Below are 26162 nucleotides of genomic sequence, written 5' to 3' on the forward strand. Positions count from 1 at the left end.
CCAAATTCAGGTTCAGTTTCCTACCACTTCAAGCAGGGTGCAAGGCAACCAAATTGAAGTGCAGTTTCATACCACTTCAAGCAGGGTGCAAGGCCACCAAATTCAAGTGCAGTTTCATACCATTTCATGCAGGGTGCAACGACACCACATTCAAATGCAGTTTCATACCATTTCATGCAGGGTGCAAGGTCACCCCATTCAAATGCAGTTTCATACCATTTCAAGCAAGGTGAAACCACCATAAAACCACACAAAACACCACACTCACAGTTCAGTAGACATTCAGTGTGTTCAGTTGATTCACAGCCCAGACAGAGTTGTGACCTCTCCCTCCCCCATCATGCAGAGACTGAGCCACACCCACACTTCCGGGTTTTATAATCCCTCCCCCTTCCACTGGAAAAGGTGTGGCCTTCATGGCGTGATTGTCAGGAGAGAGATTCTCAAAATTTTTTAAACACTATTAACACTTTTATTTTTCATTGATGGGAAGAATCCTCCGCACCTGATCAGCAGAGGGGAACTGAGTAAGATGGGCAAAAATCACAACTATAAGTGGTAGCGTTTTACCTAAAATCAATATAGTGCAAACAGGAAGTTTAGACAAACAACCCTTTGCAGCAGTGCCTTTTCACTTCAACCCAATCCCCCCCCCCCAAACAACCCTTTGCAGTGCCTTTTCACGTCAACCCAACCCCCCACCCCCCAAAAAATCCTTTGCAGTGCCTTTTCACTTCAACCCAACCCGCGCCCCCAAACAACCCTTTGCAGTGCCTTTTCACTTCAACCCAACCCGCGCCCCCAAACAACCCTTTGCAGTGCCTTTTCACTTCAACCCAACCCGCGCCCCCAAACAACCCTTTGCAGTGCCTTTTCACTTCAACCTAAACAACCTTTTGCAGCGCCTTTTCACTTCAACCCAAAACCCCCCCAAACAACCCTTTGCAGTGCATTTTTACTTCAACCCAAACAACCCTTTGCAGTGCATTTTTACTTCAACCCAAACAACCATTTGCAGTGCATTTTAGTTCAACCCAACCATATTTTCATTTTCAAACCACATTAAGGGCACTCACAGTTGAGTAGACATGTGTGCAGTGTTATTCAGAGCTCAGAGAGACGTGACCCTCTGGCTTCCTCCATTTTGCAGAGACTGAGTGAGGCACACCACTTCCTGGTTTTATAGACCCTCCTCCCTCCAGCAGGGGCAGCAGAGAGAATGGCGATTTAAAAAAAACAACATTAATATCTCTCTGATTTTTCATCGATGGGTAAAATCCTCTGGTCCAGGAAGGCAGAGGGGGGCTCTGAGCGAGGTGGCCAAAAATGATGGCCGTAGGTGGTGGCGTTCTCTTGGAAATCACAGCACAGTGAGCCAAAAGCGGTCAAGATCAAACTTTTAGTAATATAATAATAAAGATATGACCGATTGTAGAAGTAAAACCTGGATTAATCCAACGTATAGTTGTGAATGTTGCGTATTAAATAACTACAGTACCGATACTCCATATTAAGAGCATTGATTTGCCGTTAAAACGAATTCTGCAATAACGTGTTAACGGTAGAAGTGACAATCGAACACTGCGGCTTTAATGTTTCACGTGTTCACAATTTAATTAATCTATCTTTATGGACTAAAACAAATTATAACATTGGGAATTAAAACGCATTTGATTGCATTCCGTTATCAAACATAGTCAATGTTCGCTCTGAAGATATTTCCAGCACAATAGGGTTAGGGAGGGGGAGGGGGGGGGTGTGAATTAGTGCGCGTGGATAGATGGCGGGGGGGGGGGGGGGGGGGGGGAGGTGGTTGACAAGACAATCGGTGCAGTATGGATGGATTGAGGCAGGTGAATTAGTACGTGTTGGTTGGAGTATGTAAAATTGTGAGGGGAGAGCACGGGGCATACAGGGGTGTTGAATGGGGGAATCAGTATGGGATGAATGGGTATCAGTAAAAGACGAATGGGGCTAGACAAAAGTGCTGGAGAAACTCAGCATAAATGGAGCGAAGGAAATAGGCAACGTTTCAGGCCGAAACCCTTATTCAGACCAAAGATCTTAGAGCAGAGCAAGATGGGCTACTCCTGCGAAATACAATGGGCTGACGTGTCGTACGCTACGGAGAGGATCCTGGGCATTTTACCCCGCCCATTTTAGTAACCGGAGCCTACCTGACCCGACCCGACTCGCAGTGTAATCAATGTTGCGGGTGAACAGTTTGTGTGTGTGATATAGGGTTAGATTTGTAATTCTGTCAGTTCATACTTCTTGTCAAGAATAAAATTTGACTCTGGTAATTGTCTTTTTTAATGTTTTTTAAATCATTTCTTTTTAAATGGCTCACAAGCAGTGTTTGAGTTGATTTTGTAGTAACCGGAACCGACCCGACTCGCAGGGTAATTGACATTGCGGGGGAAGTTTTTGTGTGTGATATAGGGTTAGATTCATAATTCTGTTAGTTCATAATTCTGTTAATTCTTGTTAAAGAATAAAATGTTTGACTTCCGGTGGCTGCTATGAAGCAGTGAAGGCAGCTGCACTGAGCTCTCCTCCAACAAATCGTGTTTAAAGTCGACTCCCATGCCAGGATCGAGTTAAAAAATCTTATCAGGTTTGCTGAACGTCGAGGGTACTGACTCCATCAAACGGTACCGGTGGATTTGGGATTTAAAACGATCTTATCGTAAAAACTGGATGAGTAAGAGAAGAGGTCAGAGAGGACCCAAGAAGACTACAATCAGTTTCCAGCTCCAAAAAGCTCTGGATGAGCTTGAAACCACCCCGGAACTCACTTTTGAAGGTTTGGAAGAGGAGCTGGAACCTCAACAACCTACAAGCGATATGGCTGCGAGAAGTGATACAAAGGAGAAAGAAATGAAAAGCTGGGAAGAAACGGTAAGAGCTAATATTCTTAAAGATATTACTAAAGATCTTCAGAAGCAATTTGCCAAAATGAATTCTACAATTCAGAACAACTTCTCCACTATGGAGGGCAATCTTTCTAAGAAAATTGATAATAGCTGCGGCGAAGTAAAAGAGCTTTATGTAGCCCTGAACCAGCAGTTTAAAGATTTGGAGTCCAGGACCGCGAAGGAATTGGAAAGTATGCAGAAAGATTATAACAATAAACATGACACCCTGCTGAAGAGGGAGTGAGCGGCCCGGAGAGAGGCTGTGAGCGGCCCTGGGCAGCGGGGAGAGGGAGTGCGCGGCCCGGAGAGAGGGAGTGAGCGGCCCGGGGCAGCGGGGAGAGGGAGAAGGAGCTCGAGGGCTGAGGGAGAGCTTGGAAGGGGAGGAGACAGCAAGGGCTAACGGAATTGGGAGAATTCAATGTTTATGCCAATAGGGTGCAGACTGCCCAAGCGGAATATGAGGTCCTGTTCCTCCAATTTCCGGTGGCGCTCACTCTGGCCGTGGAGGAGGCCCAGGACAGAGAGGTCGGGGTGTGTGTGAGGGGGGAGGTGACGGTGCTCCAATGGGGGGCGGGGGAGGCGGGACGTGGACCGGCGGGTGACTGACGTCTGTCGCCTCCAATCAGGCAGCAGAGGGGCGGTGATGGAAGTCCTTGTCATCCAAGCAGAGGCGAACCAGACGGGACAGACGTCATTCTCATTCAATCGCGGGGGCGGGGCCTGTGCCGTGATTGATTGACGTCCGTTATCTCCAATCAGGGGCGGCCGGAAGTGGATGGAAGCGGGACGTGCCCGTAATTGGGAGGCGGCCGGATGTGGAGGGAGGGAGGAACAACAATAGCGGCGAAGACCTTGGAGCAGCTGACGGAGCCGCTCAGTTCGCAAGCGACCGCCTCCACCCGGTGAGTGTAGAGCAAGAGGCGAGCCCAGCCCGTAGAGGAGCTGCCGCCGCCGCCCCTCCTCCTCCTCCATCGCAACCGCCATCGCCGCCGCCGCCATCTTGGTTGCTAGGGCCCTGCGTCGTGACGTATTGAGTCATCCATCGCCGGTTGCCGGTTACGTCACCGCCCGCTCCGATTGGCCGCCCCCGCGCAGCGCCCGCCGGTGACGGCACGCGAGGGAGGTCGGCCTCCCATTGGCTCTCCTCGCAATGCCCCCTGGGATTCGTAGTCTTTCACTGTTGTTGTTGTTTAAGGGAGAGATCTCCCAGAGGGGAGAATTAAATTCCTCAAGAATGTCCTTCCTCAGATTTGGAGACAAAAACTGCACCCAGTACACCAGGTGTGGCCTCACCACTGCCCTGTACAACTGCAGAAGGGCCTCTTTGCTCCTGTACTCAACTCCTCTTGTTATAGTGGGGTTGCACGTAAGGTCATCGGGTCAAAGGCCGTGACGCACGGAGCAACTCAATCCATGTGGAGGATAAGGCAGCTTCCGGCATACACTGTTAATACACGGAACGCCTACTTTCTTACTCGTTAAAAAACGCTGAATAGGTCATTTTTTGCGCTGTAAATAATTGTGGAAATCGGGGTAAATGTGAGAGACATTTATCCTACTTCAGAATTCCAAAAGTGAGGAGAAATTACGGTAGAGAGAAGCTAAATTGATCATTAAAAAAATCTCCAGACGTACCAGTGGTGTGTGGAAAAGTAAGTTTTCTAACATTATGCTATTGAGATGTAAATTTTGGCAAATGATAAAATGTCTTGACAACTTAAATACCCACTCCCTTTCAATAGGATATTGTCAATTTGCTGAGGTTGATTATATCCAATTAACAGCTAACAATTATGCCATTCCTTGGCTTGCATCTGAATAAAATGTAATTCAAAATCCACGTATGGTCTGCGATTTTTTTTAAATGATAATTTTGCCTCAGAAGCATATTCATTTTGTTTGTAAAAACCCACTTCAGAGCCATGGGCGATTTAAACATTTTACAGCCAGATTTATCACTTCAGAAACTTTTTAGATACCAAAGGAATCAAGAAAAAACACAAATAATGTCTTACTGTTGATGAAATGCAGTGAGCAAACGCGATAATTCCCAATATTTTCAATCTCAATATTTGCACGGCCAATGTTCGCCAACCACTTTAGCTGTTGTTGTCCCTTCAGCTGTCGCTTCTCTCTACCGTAATTTCTCTTCACTTTTGGAATTCTGAAGTAGGATAAATGTCTCTCACGCTTACCCCGATTTCCATCATTATTTACAGCACAAATATTGACCATTTTTTAACGGGCCCGCTACACTGTAAACAATGGTAAGTGCTTACCTGCAGTTCATCGCATCTGCTCCAGTTGGCGTTGTGTGTACAGTACAGGTCATGACCTCACTGCCGTGTAACCTCCCTATAATGGCCAACATGCCATTCGCTTTCTTCCCTGCCTGCTGTACCTGCAAGCTTACTTTCATAGTGGATGTGGTGTATCTGGACTTCCAGAAGGCTTTCGACAAGGTCCCACATAAGAGATTAGTTTACAAACTTAAAGCACACGGCATTGGGGGTTCAGTATGGATGTGGATAGAGAACTGGCTGGCAAACAGGAAGCAAAGAGTAGGAGTAAACGGGTCCTTTTCACAATGGCAGGCAGTGACTAGTGGGGTACCGCAAGGCTCAGTGCTGGGACCCCAGCTATTTACAATATATATTAATGATCTGGATGAGGGAATTGAAGGCAATATCTCCACGTTTGCGGATGACACTAAGCTGGGGGGCAGTGTTAGCTGTGAAGAGGATGCTAGGAGAGTGCAAGGTGACTTGGATAGGCTGGGTGAGTGGGCAAATGTTTGGCAGATGCAGTATAATGTGGATAAATGTGAGGTTATCCATTTTGGTGGCAAAAACAGGAAAGCAGACTATTATCTAAATGGTGGCCGACTAGGAAAAGGGGAGATGCAGCGAGACCTGGGTGTCATGGTACACCAGCCATTGAAAGTGGGCATGCAGGTGCAGCAGGCAGTGAAGAAAGCGAATGGTATGTTAGCTTTCATAGCAAAAGGATTTGAGTATAGGAGCAGGGAGGTTCTACTGCAGTTGTACGGGGTCTTGGTGAGACCACACCTGGAGTATTGCGTACAGTTTTGGTCTCCAAATCTGAGGAAGGACATTATTGCCATAGAGGGAGTGCAGAGAAGGTTCACCAGACTGATTCCTGGGATGTCAGGACTGTCTTATGAAGAAAGACTGGATAGACTTGGTTTATACTCTCTAGAATTTAGGAGATTGAGAGGGGATCTTATAGAAACTTACAAAATTCTTAAGGGGTTGGACAAGCTAGATGCAGGAAGATTGCTCCCGATGTTGGGGAAGTCCAGGACAAGGGGTCACAGCTTAAGGATAAGGGGGAAATCCTTTAAAACCGAGATGAGAAGAACTTTTTTCACACAGAGAGTGGTGAATCTCTGGAACTCCCTGCCACAGAGGGTAGTCGAGGCCAGTTCATTGGCTATATTTAAGAGGGAGTTAGATGTGGCCCTTGTGGCTAAGGGGATCAGAGGGTATGGAGAGAAGGCAGGTACGGGATACTGAGTTGGATGATCAGCCATGATCATATTGAATGGCGGTGCAGGCTCGAAGGGCCGAATGGCCTACTCCTGCACCTAATTTCTATGTTTCTATGTTTCTATGTGACAGCATTTAGATAATTATCTGCCTTCCTGTTTTTGACACCAAAGTGGATAACCTCACATTTATCCACATTAAACTGCAACTGCCATGCATCTGCCCACTCACCCAACCTGTCTAAGTCATCCTGCATTCTGATAGCATTCTCGTCACAGTTCACACTGCCACCCAGCTTTGTGTCATCTGCAAATTTGCTAATGTTACTTTGAATCCCTTCAGCTAAATCATTGATGTATATTATAAACAGCTGCGGTCCCAGCACCAAGCCTTGTGGTACCCCACTAGACACTGCCTGCCATTCTGAAAGGGACCCGTTAATCTCTGCTCTTTGTTTCCTGTCTGCCGCTCAATTTTTTATCCATGTCAATGTATATTGTAAATAGCTAGCATTAGGACCATCAGGAAGGGTAAGATACATCAGGAGATGGTTGGAGCAGGTACCTCAGAAGCAAGGATATATCCTCATTTCTCTCTCTCGAGGGAGAGAAGAGAGGGAAGCGAGAGAGAGAATCCGAGAGAGAGGAGGGGATCGCTCTCTCTCTCTATCTCCTCTATCCCTCTATCTATTCTGCTCTCTCTCTCTCTCTCTCTCTCTCTTTCTCTCTCGCTCTCTCTCTGTCCTTCTCTCTGTCCTTCTCTCTGTCCCTCTCTCTGTCCTCTCTGTCCCTCTCTCTGTCCCTCTCTCTGTCGCTCTGTCTCTCTCTCTGTCTGTCTGTCTGTCTGTCTCTCCCTCTCTCTTTCTCTCTCTCTCTGTCTCTGTCTTTCTCTCTCTGTCTCTCTGTCTCTCTTTCTCTCTGTCTCTATCTCCCCCTCTCTCTCTCTCTGTGTCTCTGTATCTCTCTCTCTCTCTCTCTCTCTCTCTCTCTCTCTTTCTCACTTTCACTCTTTCAGGTAGCTACATCACTACTATTTCAAGATTCAGACGGTCGATGTTAATGGGGAGAAGGTGAAGCTGCAGATCTGGGAAACCGCTAGGCAAGAACGATTCCATACAACCATGTCTACGTAAGTTCAATCCCCCTCTCCCACCTCTTCCTCTCCACCTACCCCCCGCTCCCTCAAGTCAAGTCAACAGGCCCAGGAGCTGTTGGTGTGAGAGGATCGACGTCCAAGCGGTAGGCTTAAAACAGAGCTTGTTTTTACAGAGGCCCAGGAGCCGTTGGAACGGGAGGTTTAAACCCAAACCTGTAATGTTCCATTCGCATTTCAAAACAAGTGGGCTTGAGGAAGCAGCTGATTGGTGGAAGCGGGCTAGAGAAAGCAGCTGATTGGGAGTCAGAACCCTGCTGATTTCCTCCAGCAGTTTGTATTGTATCCTGGGTAAGGGGGGTTAATGAGGGCCAGGGCAATTTACTGTTCTGAATGTCAGATGTGGGAGGTCATGGAGTCTGATAGCCCTCCAGATGGCCACATCTGCACCAGGTGCATCGAGATCGGGCTCCTAAGGGACCGTATTAGGAACCTGGAGCAGCAGCTCGATGACCTCCGTCTGGTCAGGGAGAGTGAGGAGGTCATAGAGAGGAGTTACAGAGAAGTGGTCACTCCAAGACCACGGGAGACAGACAAGTGGGTCATGGTTATGAGGGGCAAGGGGCAGAGGCAGGGACTAGAGAGTACTCCAGTGGTTGTACACCTTGGCAATAAGTACTTCTGTTTGAGTACTGTCGGGGGGGACATCCTACCTGGGGGTAGCGACAGTGGCCGGGCCTCCGGTACAGAGACCGGCCCTGTAAGGGTAAGGAAAAGAAGAGGAGGGCAGTAGTAATAGGGGACTCTATAGTTAGGGGGTCAGACAGGCGATTCTGTGGACGCAGTTGGGAGACTCGGATGGTAGTTTGCCTCCCTGGTGCCAGGGTCTGGGATATGTCTGAACGTGTCCAACATATCCTGAAATGGAAGGGAGAGGAGCCAGAGGTCGTGGTACATATAGGTACAAATGACATAGGTAAAAAAAGGGAAGAGGTCCTGAAAGAAGAATTTAGGGAGTTAGGAAGAGAGTTAAGGAAAAAGACCGCAAAGGTAACAATCTCAGGATTACTGCCTGTGCCAAGCGACAGTAAGAGTAGGAATGGAGCAAGGTGGAGGATAAATGCGTGGCTGAAGGACTGGTGCAGTGGGCAGGGATTCAAGCTTCTGGATCATTGGGACCTCTTTTGGGGAAGGTGTGACCTGTACAAAAAGGAAGGGTTGCACTTGGACCCGAGGGGTCCAATATCCTGGCGGGGAGATTTGCAAAGGCTACTGGGGAGACTTTAAACTAGAATGGTTGGAGGGGAGGGTGTGAGGCAGGAGGCAGAGAAGGGAAGCACCCAGACCCAACATGTAGGGGGGAAAGAAGAAGATAATAAACAGAGAATAAGAGGTGGTGGGTTTCTTAAATGTGTGAGCAGAGAGACAGAGGGGTGTAAAATGAGGGTAGAAGCAATAGGTAGCAAGGTGAAAAGTAAAAGTGGCAGGGCAAAAATCAAAAAGGGCCTCTTTTCAACATAATTGTATAAGGGGTAAGAGTGTTGTAAAAACAAGCCTGAAGGCTTTGTGTCTCAATGCAAGGAGCATTCGTAATAAGGTGGTTGAGTTGAATGTGCAGATAGCTATTAATGACTATGAAATAGTTGGGATCATGGAGACATGGCTCCAGGGTGACCAAGGCTGGGAGCTGAACATCCAGGGATATTCAATATTCAGGAGGGATAGACAGAAAGGAAAAGGAGGTGGGCTAGCGTTGCTGGTTAGAGAGGAGATTAACGCAATAGAAAGGAAGGAAATTAGCCTGGAGGATGCGAAATCAATATGGGTAGAGATGCGAAACACTAAGGGGCAGAAAACGCTAGTGGGAGTTGTGTACAGGCCACCTAACAGTAGTAGTGGAGTTGGGAATGGCATCTAACAGGAAATTAGAAATGCGTGCAACAAAGGTAAAACAGTTATAATGGGTGACTTCAATCTACATATAGATTGGGTGAATCAAATTGGCAGGGGTGCTGAGGAAGAGTATTTCTTGGAATGTGCGGGATAGTTTTCTAAACCAACATGTAGAGGAACCAACGAGAGAGCAGGCTATTCTAGACTGGGTATTGAGTAATAATAATAATAATAATGGATGGGATTTTTATAGCGCCTTTCTAATACTCAAGGCGCTTTACATCGCATTATTCATTCATTCCTCAGTCACACTCGGTGGTGGTAAGCTACTTCTGTAGCCACAGCTGCCCTGGGGCAGACTGACGGAAGCGTGGCTGCCAATCTGCGCCTACGGCCCCTCCGACCACCACCAATCACTCACACACATTCACACACAGGCAAAGGTGGGTGAAGTGTCTTGCCCAAGGACACAACGACAGTATGCACTCCAAACAGGGATTCGAACCGGCTTCCTTCCGGTTGCCAGCCGAACACTTAGCCCATTGTGCCATCAGCCGTCCCGAGTAATGAGGAAGCGTTAGTTAGCAGTCTTGTTGTGCGTGGCCCCTTGGGCAAGAGTGACCATTATTTGGTTGAGTTCTTCATTAGGATGGAGAGTGACATAATTAATTCAGAAACAACGGTTCTGAACTTAAAAAAAGGTAACTTTGAGGGTATGAGACGTGAATAATAAGTGAAATCAGGAATAGTATCAAAACAAAAGATGAAGCATACAAATTAGCCAGAAAAAGCAGCCTACCAGACGACTGGGAGAAATTCAGAGTCCAGCAGAGGAGGACAAAGGGCTTCATTAGGAAAGGGAAAATAGATCATGAAACAAAACTGGCAGGGAACATAAAAACTGACTGCAAAAGGTTTATAGATATGTGGAGAAAGAGATTAGTTAAAACAAATGTAGGTCCCTTGCAGTCAGAAATAAGTGAATTGATCATGGGGAACAAGGACATGGCAGACCAATCGAATGACTACTTTGGTTCCGTCTTCACTAAGGAAGACATAAATAATCTGCCGGAAATAGCAGGCGACCGCGGGTCAAATGAGATGGGGGAACTGCGTGAAATTCAGGTTACCCGGGAAGTGGTGTTAGGTAAATTGAATGGATTAAATGCCGATAAATCCCCAGGGCCAGATAGGCTGCATCCCAGAGTACTTAAGGAAGTAGTTCCTGAGGATTGGTGGGTAGCTAATGTAACCCAACTTTTCAAAAGGGAGGGAGAGAGAAAACGGGGCATTACAGACCAGTTAGTCTAACATCGGTAGTGGGGAAAATGCTGGAGTCAGTTATTAAAGATGGGATAGCAGCACATTTGGAAAGTGGTGAAATCATTGGACAAAGTCAGCATGGATTTATGAAAGGTAAATCATGTCTGACGAACCTTATAGAATTTTTCGAGTATGTAACTAGTAGCGTGGATAAACGAGAACCAGTGGATGTGTTATATCTGGACTTTCAGAAGGCTTTCGACATGGTCCCACATAAGAGATTAGTATACAAACTTAAAGCACATGATATTGGGGGTTCAGTATTGATGTGGATAGAGAACTGGCTGGCAGACAGGAAGCAAAGAGTAGGAGTAAACGGGTCCTTTTCAGAATGACAGGCAGTGACTAGTGGGTTACGGCAAGGCTCAGTGCTGGGACCCCAGTTATTTACAATATATATTAATGATTTGGACGATGGAATTGAATGCAACATCTCCATCTTTGCGGATGACACGAAGCTGGGGAGCAGTGTTAGCTGTGAGGAGGATGCTAGGAGGCTGCATGGTGACTTGGATAGGCTGGGTGAGTGGGCAAATGCATGGCAGATGCAGTATAATGTGGATATATGTGAGGTTATCCACTTTGGTGGCAAAAACAGGAAAGTAGACTATTATCTGAATGGTGGCCGATTAGGAAAAGGGGAGATGCAACGAGACCTGGGTGTCATGCTACACCAGTCATTGAAAGTAGGCATGCAGGTGCAGCAGGCAGTGAAGAAAGCGAATGGTATGTTAGCATTCATAGCAAAAGGATTTGAGTATAAGAGCAGAGAGGTTCTACTGCAGCCTATTCTTGAACGACAGCATTTTGAAACAGTAATCCATGCCTTCATTACGTCTCGGCTGGATTACTGTAACGCACTATATTTTGGAGTTAGCTAATCTTCCCTTGCACGTCTCCAGTTGGTTCAGAATGCTGCTGCTCGCCTTTTAACTGGAACACGTAAGAGGGAGCACGTAACACCTATTCTGGCCTCCCTCCACTGGCTGCCGGTGTACTTTAGAGTTCATTTTAAGATTATTTTATTTGTTTTTAAATCTTTAAATGGTCTCGCCCCGCCTTACCTCTCTGAGCTGCTTCATCCCTACACTCCTGCTCGGTGCCTCAGGTCAGCTGATCAGCTGCTCCTGGAGGTACCGAGGTCTATGCGGAAGCTCAGAGGGGATAGAGCCTTCTCTGTTGCTGCTCCGACATTATGGAACACTCTACCTTTGCAAATTAGACAGGCCCCTTCACTGTCCATTTTCAAAACTAGTCTTAAAACCCTTTTCTATTCCTTGGCTTTCGCCCCTGCATGAGACTTTGATCTTGTTTTAGTGTTTCTATTATTGTTTTTTATTGTTTTTACTGTCTTTTATTGTTTTTATTGTTTTGTTTTATGTTTATGATTAGTGATGTACAGCACTTTGTTGCAACAGTGGTTGTTTTTAAAGTGCTCTATAAGTTCAGTTCAGTTCAGTTGTACAGGGTCTTGGTGAGACCACACCTGGAGTATTGCGTACAATTTTGGTCTCCTAATCTGAGGAAAGACATTCTTGCCATAGAGGAAGTACAGAGAAGGTTCACCAGACTGATTCCTGGGATGGCAAGACTTTCATATGAAGAAAGATTGGATAGACTTGGCTTGTACTCGCTAGAATTTAGAAGATTGAGGGTCTTATAGAAACTTACAAACTTATTAAGAGGTTGGACAGGCTAGATGCAGGAAGATTGTTCCCGATGGTATACAAAATTGCTGGGGAAATCAGCGGGTGCAGCAGCATCTATGGAGCGAAGGAAATAGGCGACGTTTCGGGCCGAAACCTTTCTTCAGACTGATGGGGGGTGGGAGAAAGAAGGAAAAGGGGAGAAGGGGGAGGAGCCCGAGGGAGGGCGGATGGGAGGGTGGGAGGAGACAGCTAGAGGGTTAAGGAAGGGGAGGAGACAGCAAGGGCTAGCAAAATTGGGAGAATTCAATGTTAATGCCATACGGACGCAAGGTCCCCAGACGGAATATGAGGTGCTGTTCCTCCAATTTCCGCTGTTGCTCACTCTGGCAATGGAGGAGACCCAGGACAGAGAGGTCGGATTGGGAATGGGAGGGGGAGTTGAAGTGCTGAGCCACCGGGAGTTCAGGTAGGTTATTGCGGACTGAGCGGAGGTGTTCGGCGAAACGATCACCCAACCTACGCTTGGTCTCCCCGATGTAAATCAGCTGACATCTAGAGCAGCGGATGCAGTAGATGAGGTTGGAGGAGATACAGGTGAACCTTTGTCGCACCTGGAACGACTGCTTGGGTCCTTGAATGGAGTCGAGGGGGGAGGTGAAGGGACAGGTGTTGCATTTCTTGCGGTTGCAACGGAAAGTGCCCGGGGAGGGGGTGGTGCGGGAGGGAAGGGAAGAATTGACGAGGGAGTTGCGGAGGGAGCGGTCTTTGCGGAAGGCAGACATGGGGGGAGATGGGAAGATGTGGCGAGTGGTGGGGTCACGTTGGAGGTGGCGGAAATGGCGGAGGATTATGTGTTGTATTTGGCGGCTAGTGGGGTGAAAGGTGAGGACCAGAGGGACTCTGCCCTTGTTGCGAGTGCGGGGATGGGGAGAGAGAGCTGTGTTACGGGGTATGGATGAGACCCTGGTGTGAGCCTCATCTATGGTGGCGGAGGGGAATCCCCGTTCCCTGAAGAACGAGGACATTTCCGATGCCCTGGTGTGGAATGTCTCATCCTGGGAACAGATGCGGCGTAGGCGGAGGAATTGGGAGTAGGGGATGGAGTCTTTACAGGGGGCAGGGTGGGAAGGCGTGTAGTCCAGATAGCCATGTGAGTCAGTGGGTTTGTAATGTATGTCGGTCAGGAGTCTGCCCCCTGCGATGGAGATGGTGAGGTCAAGGAATGGTAGGGAAGTGTCGGAAATCGTCCAGGTGTATTGGAGTGCCGGATGAAAGTTGGTGGTGAAGTGGATGAAGTCAGTCAGTTGTGTGTAGGTGCAGGAGGTGGCCCCAAAGCAGTCATCAATGTAACGGAGGTAGAGGTCGGGGATGGGGCCCTGGTACGTCTCGAACAAGGATTTTTCAACGTACCCGACAAAGAGCCAGGCGTAGCTGGGGCCCATGCGTGTGCCCATAGCTACGCCTTGTGTTTGGAGGAAATGGGAGGAGTCAAATGTAAAGCTGTTGAGGGTGAGGACCAACTCCGCTAAGCGGAGGAGAGTGTCAGTGGCTGGGTATAGGTTGCTCCTCTGGTCGAGGAAGAACCGGAGGGCTCCGAGGCCATCCTGGTGGGGGATGGAGGTGTAGAGTGACCGGACATCCATGTTGAAGATGAGGGGGTGAGGGCCCAGAGAGTGGAATGCGTGGAGGCGGCAGAGAGTGTCTGAGGTGTCTAGAACATAGGTGAGGAGGGATTTGACCAAGGGGGATAGGATGGAGTCAAGGTATGTGGAGATGAGTTCGGTGGGGCACGAACACGCAGAGACAATGGGTCTGCCGGGAGAACCGGGTTTGTGGATTTTGGGGAGAAGGTAAAAACGGGCCGTGCGGGGCTGGGGAACGATGAGGTTGGAAGCTTGGTCGGGCAGGGCGTGGGAATTGATGAAGTCGGTGATGGTGCTAGAAATGGTGGCCTGGTGCTCGTCAGTGGGGTCATGGTCCAAGGGTAAGTAGGAGGAGGTGTCCGAGAGTTGGCGCGTGGCCTCAGCTTTGTAGAGATCGGCGCGCCAGACTACCACGGCACCTCCCTTGTCGGCTGGTTTGATGACCCAATCTGGGTTTTTGCGGAGTGATTCAATGGCAGTGCGTTCAGAGGGGGAAAGATTAGAGTGAGACAGGGGAGTGGAGAAGTTGAGGCGGTTGACGTCGCGGCGGCAGTTCTGGATAAAGAGTTCCAGAGCCGGGACTTTATGAGGGGGGTTCCACGAGGAGGGGGTGCATTGGAGACGGGAAAAGGGGTCATCATTGGGGGGCGAGGACTCCTTCCCATGGAAGTGCGCTGTGATGCGGAGACGACGGTAGAAGCGCTCCAAGTCATGGTGGGCGCGGAACTCATTGAGATGGGGACGGAGGGGGACAAAGGTAAGACCTCTGCTGAGGACAGACCGTTGGGTGGTGGAGAGGGGGAGGTCGGGGGGGGATGGTGAACACCCGGCAGGGGTGGGAGTTGGGGCCAGAGGAAGGCAGGTGGGTAGACTGGGGACGGGGCGATGTGTGGGGGGGGGGGGTTGTGGGTGTTGGAGGAGTGGTGGGTGGTCAGGGGGTGGGGGGGAGAGAGGGCTGTAATGTGGGTGGAGAAGAGCGGGGGTGACATGGTTGGGGGGGGATGGGGGGGGTCAGTGGAGCAGCCATTGAGGTTAGCAAGGCTGGGCAGACGGGCGCTAGGACCCAGTGGAGTTAAGTCAAGGTGAGTGGGAGTAAGCAGCGTGGAGGCTGCAGGCCCAGTGCAGAGTCCAGGCTCCAGGTAAGGCGACGGCTGTGGGTTGCTGGAGGGGGGTGGAGTGGCGCGGGTCACCGGACCCGATGGTCGGAGTCCAGTGGCGCGGGTCACTGGACCCGATGGTCGGAGTCCAGTGGCGCGGGTCAACGGACCCGATGGTCGGAGTCGAGTGGCGCGGGTCACCGGACCCGATGGTCGGAGTCCAGTGGTGGTTGAGTCGGGGTCCGCGGGCGATGCGTGGGTGGTCCCGGTGGGCGGGTCGGCAGCGAGATGAATCGGGTGCGTTGCGGCGGCCATGTTGAGAGAGCCCCGGTTCGGCGGCGATGTCGGGTAGGTCGGGTCCGGCGAGGGGGAGAAAGTCCGAGTTACCGTAGAAGCTGCGAGGCTGGGCGTCATCGGTCGGCAGGTGAGGGTCGGCGGCGGCGGCGGCGGCATCGATGTGGAGGTCGGTGAAGGCGGCGTCCCGGTTAGTATGGAAGTCGCTCCTAGTGGCCAAGATGGCGTCGCGGGACTTGGGCAGGCGATGCGGGCCAGAGTTGGGGCCCGGAGTCAGCGGGCGGTCGAGTCGCGGAGTGTAGGCGTCGGGAGCGGCCTGGAGTCGGGATAATTTAAGGTCCTTAGTGGAATTAAGGTAGGCCAGGAATTTTTTATTAAAGAGGTGGATCTTCCAGCGGATGAAATACAGCTGGGGTCCGTTGCAGGTCTGGGTTAGTGAGGCCTGAAGTCCAGGGAGTGTCGATGTGAGGTCCTGTTGGTGCCGGCGCATCGCGACCAGGGTGGATCTCAGTGCCCGGTTGGAGAATTGCTGGGTATGCCGGTGGATAGCCAGTCGGTACCGATGGTCCGGTTGGGGTCCGAACTGGGAGGTAGGGAACTGGAGCTGGAAGCCATGGGGTATGAGATGATGGCGCAGGCAGGCCCCGAGGAAGCAAATGTGGCTGTGGTATCGAGTCTGGGTAAGGATGTGGTTGTACAGTTGGAGGGCCGGGGGGATCACAGAAGGTGTGCAGTTAGAGAGGAGGTTGTGAAACTGTCTCCGGAGAGAGGAGGAGAACTTCTTCAAAGTAGGCATACCTTGAGGAGATATCGCAGTGGAGTAGACAAAGTGTTCAAAAGGGAAATGCAGATGCTGGAATATCGAAGGTACACAAAATTGCTGGGGAAACTCAGCGGGTGCAGCAGCATCTATGGAGCGAAGGAAATAGGCGACGTTTCGGGCCGAAACCCTTCTTCAGACTGATGGGGGGTGGGAGAAAGAAGGAAAAGGGGAGGAGCCAGAGGGCGGGCGGATGGGAGGGTGGGAGGAGACAGCTAGAGGGTTAAGGAAGGGGAGGAGACAGCAAGGGCTAGCAAAATTGGGAGAATTCAATGTTAATGCCATACGGACGCAAGGTCCCCAGACGGAATATGAGGTGCTGTTCCTCCAATTTCCGCTGTTGCTCACTCTGGCAATGGAGGAGACCCAGGACAGAGAGGTCGGATTGGGAATGGGAGGGGGAGTTGAAGTGCTGAGCCACCGGGAGTTCAGGTAGGTTATTGCGGACTGAGCGGAGGTGTTCGGCGAAACGATCGCCCAACCTACGCTTGGTCTCCCCGATGTGAATCGGCTGACATCTAGAGCAGCGGATGCAGTAGATGAGGTTGGAGGAGATACAGGTGAACCTTTGTCGCACCTGGAACGACTGCTTGGGTCCTTGAATGGAGTCGAGGGGGGAGGTGAAGGGACAGGTGTTGCATTTCTTGCGGTTGCAACGGAAAGTGCCCGGGGAGGGGGTGGTGCGGGAGGGAAGGGAAGAATTGACGAGGGAGTTGCGGAGGGAGCGGTCTTTGCGGAAGGCAGACATGGGGGGAGATGGGAAGATGTGGCGAGTGGTGGGGTCACGTTGGAGGTGGCGGAAATGGCGGAGGATTATGTGTAGTATTTGGCGGCTAGTGGGGTGAAAGGTGAGGACCAGAGGGACTCTGCCCTTGTTGCGAGTGCGGGGATGGGGAGAGAGAGCAGTGTTACGGGGTATGGATGAGACCCTGGTGTGAGCCTCATCTATGGAGGCGGAGGGGAATCCCCGTTCCATGAAGAACGAGGACATTTCCGATGCCCTGGTGTGGAATGTCTCATCCTGGGAACAGATGCGGCGTAGGCGTAGGAATTGGGAGTAGGGGATGGAGTCTTTACAGGGGGCAGGGTGGTTGTTCCCGATGTTGGGGATCCAGAACAAGGGTTCACAGTTTAAGGATAAAGGGGAAATCTTTTAGGACTGAGATGAGAAAAACATGTTTTACACAGAGTGGTGAATCTCTGGAATTCTCTGCCACAGAATGTAGTTGAGGCCAGTTCATTGGCTATATTTAAGAGGGAGTTAGATGTGCCCCGTGTGGCTAAAGGGATCAGGGGGTATGGAGAGAAGGCAGGTACAGGATACTGAGTTGGATGATCAGCCATGATCATATTGAATGGCGGTGCGTGCTCGAAGGGCCGAATGGCCTACTCCTGCACCTATTTTCTATGTTTCTATGTTTATTTGTCACATACACATACAAAATGTACAGAGAAATGAAAGCGGTAATGCCTGCAGGATTCCCCTTCCTTCCCCCCTCCTTCTCTCCCCCCCCCCCCCTCTCCCCCTCTCCCCATCTCTCTCCCCCTCTCTCTACCCCGTCTCTCCACCTCACCCCTCTCTCTCTCCCCACCTCCCTCTGCCTCTTAGTCTCCTCCCTTTCCCTCTGCCCCCCTCCCTCTGCCCCTCTCCCTATCCCCCTCTCTCTCCATCGCCCCTCTGCTCCTCACCCCTCCCTCTCCCTCATAAGATCATAAGTGATAGGAACAGAATTAGGCCATTTGGCCCATCAAGTCTACGCCATTTAATAATGGCTGATCTACCTCTCCCGCCTAACCCAATTATACTACCTTCTCCCCATAACCCCTGACACCTGTACTAATCAACAATCTATCTATCTCTGCCTTAAAAATACCCACTGACTTGTGGCCTCCACCACTGTCTGTGGCAATGAATCCCACAGATTAACCACCATCTGGCTAAAGAAATTCCTCCTCATCTCCTTCCTAAAGGAATGTCCTTTAATTCTGAGGCTGTGCTCTCTGGTTCTAGACTCTCCCACTAGTGGAAACATCCTCTCCACATCCACTCTATCCGGGCCTTTCACTGTTCGCTAAGTTTTCCATGAGCTCCCCCCCCTCATTCTTCTAAACTCAAGCGAGTACAGGCCCAGCGCCGACAAACGCTCATCGTACGTTAACCCACGCATTCCTGGGATCTGTTGGCGTGAACCTCCTCTGGACCCTCTCCAGAGCCGGCACATTCTTTCTCAGATATGGGGCCCAAAATTGCTCACAATTACTCCGAATGCGGCCGGACCAGCACCTTATAGAGCCTCAGCATTACATCCCTGTTTTTGTAAACAAGTAACATTAGCAAATTTGCAGATGACACAAAGCTGGGTAGCACTGTGAACTGTGAGGAAGATGCTATGAGAATGCAGGGTGACTTGGACAAGTTGGGTGAGTATGCAGATGCATGACAGATGCAGTTTAAATATTCACTTTGGCAGCAAAAACAGGAAGGCAGTTTACTATCTGAATGGTGTCAAGTTGGGAAAAGAGGAAGTACAATGGGATCAGGGGATGCTTGTTCATCAGTCAATGAAAGTAAGCTTGTAGGTACAGCAGGCAGTGAAGAAATCGAATGGCATGTTGGCCTTCATAACATGAGGAGTTGAGTATAGGAGAAAAGAGGTAATTCTGCAGTTGAATAGAGCCTTAGTGAGACAACACCTGGAGTATTGTGTTCAGCTTTGTTCTCCAAATTTGAGGAAGGACATTCTTGGGAGCCCAGCGTAGGTTCACAAGGTTAATTCCCGGGATGGCAGGACTGTCATATGTTGATAGAATGGAGCGGCTGGGCTTGTATACTCTGGGATTTAGAAGGATGAGAGGGTATCTTATTGACACATAAGATTATTAAGGGTTTGGACACTCTAGAGGCAGGAAACATGTTCCGATGTTGGGTGAGTCCAGAACCAAGGGTGACACAGTTTAAGAATAAGGGGTCGGCCATTTAGAACGGAAATGGGGAAACACTTTTTCACCCAGAGAGTTGTGAATTTTGTGCCTCAGAGGGCAGAGGAGGCCGGTTCTCTAGATACTTTCAAGAGACAGCTAGATAGAGCTCTTAAAGATAGTGGAGTCAGGTGATATGGGGAGAAGGCAGGAATGGGGTACTGATTGTGGATGATTAGCCATGATCACGGTGAATGGCGGTGCTGGTTCGAAGGGCCGAATAGCCTTCTCCTGCACCTATTGTCTATTGACTTGCAAATTAACTTTGTGGGAAGTTCTCCCCCTCACCCCCTCCCTCACCCCCTATCTGACCCCCTCCCTCACCCCATTCCTCTTCCTCCCTCCCTCACCTCCTCCCTCACCCCCTTCCTCTCCCCCACCTCCCTGCCCCCCCCCCCCCCCCCCACCCTCCTCTCCTCTCCCTCCTCACAATAGAAAGCATTTTATCAGGATGAATCACAGCATGGTTTAGAAACAGTTCCGTCCAAGACCCGCAAATAATTGCAGAGAGTTGTGTAGGAAGGAACTGCAGCTGCCTGTCCTGCTGAGTTACTCCAGCACTTTATACCTGTCCACGTTCTCCAGAGATGTTGCCTGTCCCGCTGAGTTACTCCAGCACTTTATACCTGTCCACGTTCTCCAGAGATGCTGCCTGTCCCGCTGAGTTACTCCAGCACTTTGTACCTGTCCACATTCTCCAGAGATGCTGCCTGACCCGGTGAGTTATTCCAGCACTTTGTACCTGTCCACGTTCTCCTGAGATGCTGCCTGACCCGCTGTTACTCCAGCATTTTGTGACTATCTTCAGTTTTATTACATCATCTCCAGTTCTCCCCATGACCTGCGTGAGTTTTTTCCGGGCGCTCTGCTTTCCTCCCACACTCCAAAGACGTGCGGGTTTGTAGGTTAATTGACTTAGTCCACGTAAATTGTCCCTAGTGTGTGTAGGATAGTGTTTGTGTGCGGGCAATCGCTGGTCGAGGCGGACTTGGTGGGCCGAAGGGCCTGTTTCCGTGCTGTATCTCCAACAGGCGCTTGGACTTCCAACAAACACCCACTTACCTTGGCGTAAAGCTGGACAGGTAGCTTACATTTCGTCAACACCTGGCTGGTCTCCGCGACAAGGTCCTGGCACGCAGCGGCCTCATCCGACGCCTGGCAGGAACAAGTTGGGGAGCCAGCCCATCAACTCTTCACACCTCTGCCTTAGCTCTTGTGTATGCTCCAGCTGAGTACTGCGCACCCGTGTGGAGTGGAAGTAGACATACTAGCCTGATAGACACGAGACTGAACAGCACCATGCGAACCATCACTAGGTGCCTTCAACCTACTCCAGTCGAGCAGCTCCCTATACTTGTACGCATTCCGCCTGCAGGGATCCAAAGACAAGCAGCAACTCTGGCACTATCTCGTCGTACCATAGACACAGATCACCTCCTCCATCAGGCTATCAGCAGAGAGCAGAGGCCACCCCGACTGAAGTCCTGTCACCCCTTTGTCACATGGAAAACAACTCCTAGCATCCATCCAGCCAACTGAGACAAAAGCACACTGGATAGCCTCTAAATGGTCACACGATTGGAAGGCAACCTCATCTCCATTACACAGCCACACCTCTTCACCAGATGAAAACTGTCCAGGTTCTGAGCTCCCCAGAGGAGCATGGGTGAAGCTCAACAGACTTGGTACTGGAGTTGGGCGTTTCAATGCCAGCATGTGGAGAAGGGGGCTCCGCCAGAGCGCAGCCTGTGAATGTGGAGCAGAACAACAGACAGCCAACCATGTCATCTCTGGGTGCCCGCTCTACCACCCACCAAATAGAGCTGTGTCAGGGTCTGGCAGACATTGACGCCGACAGAGCCAACAACCTAGCTGCTCAACACCGGCTTGAGATCTAACGATTCCTTTGGTTTATGTTTCACTCGCAAGGGGAAGAAGCGTTGGTTGAAGGCCGCGGTGCAGCGTCTCTGGTCCTCCAAGTGTAGCGCCCCCTGTCGGTGGGAGGCTGCGGTGCTGCACATCCTGTCCTCCCATTGTTGCACCCATTGTTGGTGGGAGTCTGCGGTGCAGCTTCTCTGGTCCTCCAAAGGTAGCGCCCCCTGTCGGTGGGAGGCCATGGTGCAACGTCTCTGGCGTTCCGACTGCAACGCCCGGTCAGTTGAAGGCCCTGGTGCAGCACATCTGGTCCTGCATGCCATTCTGAAAGGGACCCGTTAATCCCTACTCTAGTTCCTGTCTTCCAACCACTTCTCTATCCATGTCAGCACTCTACCCCCAATACCATGTGCCCTAATTTCGCCCACTAATCTCCTATGTGGGACCTTATAAAATGTTTTCTGGAAGTCCATGTACATTACATCCACTGGCTCTCCCTTGTCCATTTTCTTAGTTACATCTTCAAAAAATTCCAGAAGATTAGTCAAGCATGATTTCCCCTTCGTAAATCCATGCTGACTCGGACGATCCTTTTACTGCTATCAAAATGTTCGGCTATTTCATGTTTTATAATTGACTCCAGCAACTTCCCCACCACTGATGTTAGGCTAACTCGTATATAATTCCCCATTTTCTCTCTCCCGCCTTTCTTAAAAAATGGGATAAATTTAGCTACCCTCCAATCCACAGGAACTGATCCTGAGTCTATCGAACATTGGAAATTTATCACCAATGCATCCACGATTTCAAGAGCCACTTCCTTAAGTACCCTGGGATGCAGGCCATCAGGCACTGGGGATTTATCAGCCTTCAGTCCCATCAGTCTATCCAACACCATTTCCTGCCTAATGTGGATTTCCTTCAGCTCCTCCGTCACCCCAGATCCTCTGGCCACTACTATATCAGGAAGATGTTTGTGTCCTCCTTAGTGAAGACAGATCCAAAGTACCTGTTCAACTCATCTGCCATTTCCTTGTTCCCCATAATAAATTCACCTTTTATTATCAAGGGTCCAAGTTTGGTCTTATCTTTGGTCTTAACAGGCAGAAACTAAAAGCTGCTAAGGCTGTGGTCAGAACAACGAAAAGGTGGAAAAGTGAGGGCATTGAGAACGTACAATCCTGCTTTGACTGCATGGATTGGAATGTGTTCAGGGAAGCAACCACAAGCCTCGATGAGTATTCGGATACTGTATCATCATATGTCAGCTTTTGCGAGGACAGTTGCATTCCAACTAAGACCCAGACATGGTTCAACAACAACAAGTCCATGCAGAACTCAGACAGCTCCGACGGTCTAAAGAGGAGGCATACAGGAGCAGGGATGCAGACCTCTACAGGCAGGCCAAGTACAAGCTGAGAAGAGGAATCAGAGCTGCCAAGGAAAGGTACTATGAGAAGTTGAGGAGCAAGTTCTCAGCTAGTGACTCTTCTTCAGTTTGGAAGGGCTTGCAAGAAATTTCCAGCTACAAGAGGAAAGCTCCCCGCTCTTTGGACAATCATCAGCTGACCAACAACCTGAATGAATTTTACTGCAGGTTTGAAAATCAGAAACGTAACCCTGGTACCCCCTCCCCCCCTCCCCAAACAACACAGCCAGACCCCAGTCTACAAAGAATGGACAATGCACCCTCTCCTTCCCATTCACCACTTCACACCTACTTAAGGCAAGACTGGAGTATGAAAAGACTGGACCATTTCCCACCCCAATCAACACTTCACACCCACTCACAGCCTGACCACAGTCTGCAAAGACTGGGCCTTTCTACACCCATAGAAACATAGAAAAATAGATGCAGGAGGAGGCTATTTGGCCCTTTGAGCCAGCACCGCCATTCATTGTGATCATGGCTGATCGTCCCCTATCAATAACCCATGCCTGCCTTTTCCCCATATCCCTTGACTCCACTAGCCCCTAGAGCTCTATCTAACTCTCTCTTAAATCCATCCAGTGATTTGGCCTCCACTGCCCTTCCATGAATTCACAACTCTCTGGGAGAACAAGTTTTTTCTCACCTCAGTCTTATATGACCTCCCCTTTATTATAAGACTGTGGCCCCTGGTTTTGGACTCGCCCAACATAGGGAACATTTTTCCTGCATCTAGCTTGTCCAGTCCATTTATAATTTTATATGTTTCTATAAGATATCCCCTCATCCTTCTAAACTCCAGTGAATACAAGCCTAGTCTTTTCAATCTTTCCTCATATGACAGTTCCGCCATCCCAGGGATCAATCTCGTGAACCTATGCTGCACTGCCTCAATCACAAGGATGTCCTTCCTCAAATTAGGAGACCAAACCTGTACATAATATTCCAGATGTGGTCTCACCAGAGCCCTATACAACTGCAGAAGAAGCTCTCTACTCCTATACTGAAATCCTCTTGTTATGAAGGCCAACATTACAATTAGCTTTCTTCACTGCCTGCTGTACCTGCACGCCAACTTTCAGCGACAAGGACACCCAGGTCTCGTTGAACCTCCCCCTTACCTAACCTAACCCCGTTGAGATAATAATCTGCCCCCTTGTTTTTGCTGCCAAAGTGGATAACCACATTTATCTATATTATACTGCATCTGCCAGGCATCTGCCCACTCACTCAACCTGTCCAGGTCACCCTGCAACTTCTTAACATCCTCTTCACAGTTCACACTGCCACCCAGCTTTGTGTCATCCGCAAACTTGCTAGTGTTGCTCCTAATTCCCATCTTCCAAATCATTAATATATATGGTAAAGAGTTGCGGCCCCAACACCGAGCCTTGCGGCACTCCACTCGCCACTGCCTGCCATTCTGAAAATAACCCGTTCACTCCTACTCTTTGCTTCTGGTCTGCCAACCAATTTTCTATCCCATGTCAACACCCTACCCCCAATACCATGTGCTCTAACCCACCCCCTCCAATCATTCACACCCTATGTGCTGCACAACATAACTTATCCAATATCAATAATAAAAATAGAGGAGGTGGAGAGGCTTTTCAGAAGCCAAAAGAGCCGGAAATTTCCAGGACCCGACAATGTTTCCCCCTCGACTCTTAAGCTCTGTGCCAAACAGCTGGCACCAGTCTACACAGACATTTTTAACCAGTCCCTGCAAACATGTACTGTCCCTGCCTGCTTCAAATTCTCCACTATTGTCCCTGTACCCAAAAAGGCAAGGATTACTTGTGTTAATGACTACAGGCCTGTCGCACTGACCTCTGTAGTCATGAAGACTCTCGAAAGGCTTGTGCTGGCCAAGCTGAAAAATAGCACAAACTGCAGTTTGCATATTGGGTCAATAGATCGGTGGATGATGCAGTCAACCTGCTCCTGCGCTTCACCCTACAGCACCTAGACTGCCAGGGGACCTATGCGAGGATCCTGTTTGTTGAATTTAGCTCGGCATTCACCATTTAGCCAGAGCTACTACACTCCAAACTTTCCGAGTTGATTGTGCCTGAATCCCTCTGTCGTTGGATCACCAGCTTCCTGACAGACAGGAAGCAGCATGTGAGGCTAGAAAAGCACACCTCGGACCCGCAAACAATCAGCATAGGAGCACCGCAAGGCTGCGTACTCTCTCCTCTCCTCTACTCTCTCTACACCAACGACTGCACCTCCACAGACACCTCTGTCAAGCTTCTCAAGTTTGCTGACGACACAACCCTGATTGGACTCATGCAGGATGGGGAAGAATCTGCCTACAGACAGGAAGTGTCACAGCTGGCATCCTGGTGCCGTAGCAACAACCGTAGCAACAACCTAGAGCTCAATGCTCTTAAGACTGTGGAATTGATTGTAGACGTTAGGAGAGCTCCCCCTCCCCTCACCCCACTCACCATCAACAACACCACAGTCACATCTGTGGAGTCTTTTAGGTTCCTGGGAACCATCATCTCCAAGGACCTTAAGTGGAGGGCTACCATCGACTCCACAGTCAAAAAGGTACAACAATGGATGTACTTCCTGCGGCAGCTGAGGAAGCACAATCTGCCACAGGTAATGATGGTCTAATTCTACACGGCCATCGTAGAGTCTGTTCTCACCTTCTCCATCATGGTCTGGTTTGGCTCGGCCACCAAGCACGACACCTGGAGGCTGCAGCGAATCATTCAATCAGCAGAAAAGATTATTGGCTGCAACCTTCCCTCGATTGATGAACTGTACACTGCAAGGGTTAGGAAGCGAGTGGGCAAAATCATCTCTGACCCCTCTCACCCTGGGCACAAACTGTTTGAATCACCCCTTTGGAAGGCGACTCCGGACTGTCAAAGCTGCCACAGCCAGACATAAGAACAGTTTTTATCCACGTTTAGTTGCTCTACTCAACAGCCAAAAATCTGTAGCCTCCCTTTGATCTGGTATTTTGTTAGTTCACATGCTTGATCAATGGTATTTTACCATTAATGACATTATTATTAATGTTTAGTGTTTTCTGAGTCATTCGTGACTGTCACTGTCATGTTGTTACTTGTGGGCGGAGCACAAAGGCAAATTCCTTGTATGTAAATACTTGGCCAATAAACTTACTTACTTAACTAATTTTTTCCACTTCACATACCTAAAGAAGCTTTTACTATCCTGCTTTATATTCTTGGCTAACTTACCTTCGTACCTCATCTTTTCTCCCCGTATTGTCTTTTTGGTTATCTTCTGTTGATCTTTAAACATTACCCAATCCTCTTGCTTCCCGCTCATCTTTACTACGTTGTACTTCTTCGCTTTAATTTTTTTTACTTTATACCCTCCTGCAGGGTTTAGGAGCCATTGCTGTGGACGGAGAGACGGGGATGTGAGCGGCCATTGAGGGCGGCCAGGGTGCCAGTGAGTACCCACCCCCCCCCCCCCTCCCCCCCCCCCCCCCCATCTGCTCGGTGTGCAGGCTGAGCTTCGAGGGGCTGTGCTTCAGTGGAGGACCACATGGTCGGGCACAACAAGGAGAAGCGTTATGAGTGTGACATGTGTGGCAAGGCATGGCAGAGCCCGAGCCGGCTGGAGACCCACCGGCGGGTGCACACAGGAGAACG

At 49.7% G+C, this 26162-nt stretch overlaps 1 long non-coding RNA gene across 1 annotated transcript; it reads left to right on the forward strand.

Annotated features, from left to right (window-relative positions):
- The first annotated feature begins 4273 nt into the window (after positions 1–4273).
- On the forward strand, positions 4274–25944 carry LOC116990720. The gene is made up of 3 exons (XR_004416613.1): positions 4274–4451; positions 7442–7555; positions 25890–25944. It is a non-coding gene; the product is annotated as an uncharacterized LOC116990720 (long non-coding RNA).
- Positions 25945–26162: the final 218 nt, after the last annotated feature.

Source organism: Amblyraja radiata, chromosome 32 (genome assembly GCF_010909765.2).
Source record: "Amblyraja radiata isolate CabotCenter1 chromosome 32, sAmbRad1.1.pri, whole genome shotgun sequence".
NCBI lineage: Eukaryota > Metazoa > Chordata > Chondrichthyes > Rajiformes > Rajidae > Amblyraja > Amblyraja radiata.